Source organism: Protobothrops mucrosquamatus, unplaced genomic scaffold, assembly GCF_001527695.2.
Source record: "Protobothrops mucrosquamatus isolate PMUCROS unplaced genomic scaffold, P.Mucros_1.0 scaffold2779, whole genome shotgun sequence".
In the NCBI taxonomy this organism is placed as follows: domain Eukaryota; kingdom Metazoa; phylum Chordata; class Lepidosauria; order Squamata; family Viperidae; genus Protobothrops; species Protobothrops mucrosquamatus.
The window spans coordinates 112,946-117,954 of NW_015388816.1; the positions used below are offsets into that span (position 1 = coordinate 112,946).

The window sequence follows — 5,009 nt, forward strand, 5'->3', positions numbered from 1 at the left end:
TGGACTCTGTGACGGACAAAGCTAAATCTCTGGTGAAGTAGTTTGCTGTGGATTGAATTTCAAACTGTGTGTATTGCTTTTTGTTTCTGTGTTCTCTGAGTAAAAGTTCTTGGCAGGCAGATACAGAGCTGCTGCCAAGTTTCTTATTTGTGGCGTGGAGTGTGGAGAAGTTATTTAACCCTCTGCTGGCTGTTTGGGTGTGTGTGTCAGATGGGGACAGAACAGAAAGGGTACCCTTTGTTGGAAGCATCATTGGTAAAGGACTCAGATATCCAGGCTCCTCGCCTAATCAAAAAATACCATCTGAAGTACCCTGGGAGACTGGGAGGGCAGGCGGTAGCTTAGATGTAACCCTTGCTTGACCACTTACACTGTTCTGCTTACCTTCCAGGGGGATACCTGGTAGAGGGAGCCGCATGTCAAACCCTGCGAGGCCGACCCGTCTGGGCCGACGAGCGGCGGGCCGCGGGTCCATTGCCGTTTTGCGGCCATCCCTCACACGTTATGGCTCCATCGCCACCCAGACGCCTTCCCTGAGTCCTGACCTGCCTCCAGGCCTGTCGCCGCTGCCGTAACGCTCGCCTCGTGGGGCCGACACTCACCGGCGGGGAGGAGGCCGTCAGCTGTTGTCCTCCATTGCTGGAAGCCGACTGTGGGGTCGCACGACCGAGTGCAGTGCCTAGATGGACGCTCTGGGCTCAGCTGCTTCGTGTGAAGAACGAAGCAACCTTGCAAGGCAACAGAGAGCAGCCGGATGGGACTAAGGTGAGGTAGATGAGAAAGGCCATAAGAAAATGCTTTAAGATGTTTTGTTATATTAATAAGGGAAGTATTGCATTGTGCTATTGTATTGTGCTTAATTGAGCTTAATTATGTTTAAAATCCATTTAACCTGTGTGCCAATTCTATAGAAACAACCTTTTACAAGAAGTGCCAACTGAAAGTCACAGATGGTGTAAGATATTACCCGCCAGGGCGGTGAGGCAAGATAAGCCTTCTGTATGAACTTCTTCTTTTCTTCTGTGTGGTCTCTAGACATGAACTTCTCCGTTTTAGTGTGTCAAAGGAAGATAAGAGTCACCCCACATGTAAGGCGTGGGTGGCCGTCTGTATAAGAATAACTCCCTGGGACTAGCCCAGGGTTCAGAATCTGTCATGCGAATGCTCTGAACCATTGTGCACAAATAAACCTGTCTTCTTCAAACCCTTCGTGGTCTTGTCTTCTAACGTAAGTATCGTGGTTTATTCCACAACAAAGGGACGCTAACGCTCCAGCTGACTGTATGTAAGGCACTGGGAGCAATCCACTCCCAGTGCTGTCTTTTTTTTGTCCGGAGTAAATTAAAACTACCGTCAGTCTTTTGTTCCTGCTTGTTGGCTTGTTATTTGGAGCACCAAAAAGGATGATTTTGACACTCTTAGCAACCTAAAGCACTTTCATGGTATTAGCATGTCTTAATACCTTTGCAGATATTCTAGATTGGGAGGTTTCATTTTTATTTTTGTTGGAGAAAATAGGGCCCCTGGTTATTTAGGCACCTCCTATGGCAGGGGTAGGCAACCTTGGCTCTTTTATGACTCGTGGACTTCAACTCCCGGAATTCTGGGAGTTGAAGTCCACGAGTCATAAAAGAGCCAAGGTTGCCTATCCCTGTCCTATGGGATAAATATAGCATTTTCCTGATGTCCTCCAGATGTCTGAACTTCAGTTCGCAGAATTTCTAGCCAATGTGGAATTTGAGAAGTTGATTCGACTTGTCGGAAGGAAGTAAATTGAAATATAAGACTACAGATAATCCTCGACTTATGACCACAATTGAGCCCAAATTTTTGCTGCTAAGCGAGACCATTGTTAAGTGAGTTTTGCCCCATTTTGCAACCTTTCTCGGCAAAGTCCTTAAGTGAATCACTGTAGTTGTTAAATAAGTAACATGGTTGTTACGTAAATCTGGCTTCCCCATTAACTTTGCTCGTCGGGATGCTGCAAAAAGTGATCACATGACCCAGGGATACTGCAACTGCCATAAATACATGCCAGTTGCCAAGCATCCTAATTTTGATCATGTGATTGCTGCAACAGTTGTTAAGTGTGAAAAATGGTCATAATTACAATCACTTTTTTCAGTGCTGTTGTAACTTTGAACGGTTACTAAATGAATGGTTGTTAAATTGAGGACTACTAGTAGTAGACATAGAAACAATACAATAATTGCATCAGGAATTCTCGAACTGTTTGCATAAAGAGGCTCATGTATAGGTAATTCTTGACTTATAACCACAGTTGGGACCAGAATTTTAATTGCTAAGCAAATGAGTCACCCCCAATTTTATGACCTTATTTGCCACAGTTGTTAAGCAAAGCACTACAGTTGTTAAGTGAATCATGTGGTCATTAAACGAATCCAGCTTCTCCTGTTCACCTTGCTTGTCCAAAGCTAGCTGAGAAGGTCACGAGTAGTATTCGTGTGATCCTGGGATGCAGCAACCATCATAAATACTGGCCAAGTGTCAGAATTTTGATCACCTAGCATGGGGATGGTGCAAAAGTTGTTAAGGGTAAGGACCAGTTGTCAGTCACTTTCTTCAGTGCCCTTGTAACTTTAGCAGTCACTAAATGAATGGTTGTAACTTGAGGACCACCTGTATTACATACCAGTAAAATGGAAATAACTCATTTTTAATGGGATAAAATTGTTCTGCTTGAATGCAGATGGACATTAATAGTTGGGACTTCTCATAGCTTATTTTTCCATGGATAAATAGCAAGTTACTGCAGCATTACATTAGGATAAATCAAATTGCTTTAACACTGAGGTATGGTTCTGTCTACCAGGAATACTTTAGACAAAGAAATCTCCAACTGTCTTTTGTGAGAAATTTTATCTTCTGCCTTGGATAAAGCCTCCAAATGCAATTCCTGAACAAGCACGAGGATCAGAACAGTAGTAGTTGTACAGTAGTACCAGCCACAGCAGGAATAAGAATAACAATAGCTTTAATATGAAACCATCCCACAAAGAGAGATGCTGAGTTCCTTCTAAAAACTCAGTCCCTGGAGTGTTAATAAACATCATAGAGAAACCCTGAGAAATTAAACGGGGTGGGGTGGGATGGGGTGGGGAGAGGGGTCTTGAAGCAAATGCATCTTTAAAGAGTTCCAGGCAGGATTTGGTTAACTCCAAGGGGCAAAGGGGGTGGAGAAGGACTGGTGTAATCCCTGTTGCAATTCCAGAGCAAGGACAAGGAAGCTCCCCCTTGAGGTCTCTTTGGTAATGCAGCAGCTTACTTCAACAGGCTTCACCAGTTCTATTCCTGAATGTCCACATTTACTAGAAGTAGAAAAGCATCAGTTTCAATCTTATCAAGTAGGAATCCGGAAAGGAAGGAGAAGGCCTTCACTTCAACCAATGTGGGCGCTGCTTCTCTTCCAGATTATTTCCCAGTTTTTGGCAGTTTCAGCTCCAATTATTTTGAAGCTCTGCCTTCAATCCCCATTGGTACTGAACAATTCATGGCTATCAACTTCCAAGCATCTGGCCAGCAAGAGGTACATAGTTATTCTTTGTAAACCGAGGGCAGCTTGAGCAATAAAATCAGGATTTGAAGGAGTTCAGTCTATATACAAATGGCCCAACTCCAGTGTGAAAGAATGGAAATGGATCATATAAAGTAAAGGGGGGATTGGAGGAGGCACCAACTGTTCTTCTCACCAAGCCTGTTCACCAAACAGATTCCAGAGCTCCAGTGGCTTTTTCCCATCACCAGTCTCAAAAGGTAAAAAAGTTTTATCTCAACTCTGCAAACCTCAGAGAGGGATGACCTGAGTCAGGGAAGAGAGCAGGAAACAGTGACGGGAAGGCAGTGCCAACATCTGGCAGCTGTGTCATTCCCTCCCAGGCAGAGGCACATGTCCCAAGTGTCCACGATCATGACCTCAGTCCTGCACCTGCCAGACAATGAGGTGGCTTCGCTCCGCTTGACGGAGGCACAGATTCGGGTGTAGCAGGTCACCATAGTGCTTATCGGAGTTGTCTCCTGGACAAGGAGGAAAACAGTGGCCACATTAGAAGAGAGCAGGTCTACCCCAAAGGAACCACCAAGAACATTCCCACCAACACCGACCGGGAAAAACACTAGTGTCAGAATCCAAATATATTCCATCTCTAGTTATCAACTATGAAAACCCGCATTTCTGCCTGCTCTGGATTCTGTCATACGATGAAGGGAAGGGGGTGAACAAAGGGGCTTTATGGCCCTCACTTCCTTCAGCCTACATCAAAGGGACTGGATGTGGATATCACCAAACGGACTAACAATAACAATGAGGGTCATTAGCTTTCATGTAATCCTTTTGGAAGTCTCCTCCCAGCAATGAGGAAAAGGGGGTGAGAATGTAATGCCTGGGATTGTCGCTGGGAGAAGGGGTGACGGGGGTGTGGCTAATGTGGGATCCCTTAAAACCTTGAATGGGAGAGCTTGGACCCAAGTCCTGTCTAGAACGCCTGCATCCAGCTTTCTCTTAATAAAGATGCCTGTTGGAAGAAATATTCCAGGAGTTCTGTCTTCTTAAGATGCAAAGTGGGGTGGGTCCTTACATTAGACAGGACTTGCAAAATTAGTCCACCTGGAAGGAAGACCCTTGCCAGGGGACTTTGCAAAAACTACCATGTCAGACAGTGGAGCAAGGAAGGGAGAAAACTCCCCAGAAAGGGAGCCGGAAAGTGAGCCGCTGCCCCGGCTGAAACCCTGCCAGCTGTCGGGATCTGAGAGGTCAGAATCCTCAGGAGAAGAGGTGGTGGAGACACGGGATCACAAACCTCGGTGGTCAATGGACGTTGGAAAGAAAGGCGAGTGGGGAAAGAAATCAAGAAAGGTGACTCTGAGACGGGGGCCCAAACAACCAGAATGGAAGCAGGAGATGGAGAAATCCCTGCACGCAAGTGAAGAGGAAGGGAGCTGGGCACCGTACTCGGGCTGGATTCTAGAGAAAGCAATCGACCTAATGAAGC

General features: G+C 45.7%; 1 pseudogene; it reads right to left on the reverse strand.

Annotated features, from left to right (window-relative positions):
• Positions 1–3,934: 3,934 nt before the first annotated feature.
• Positions 3,935–5,009, reverse strand: part of LOC107296387 — a 70,035-nt pseudogene continuing 68,960 nt past the window's right edge.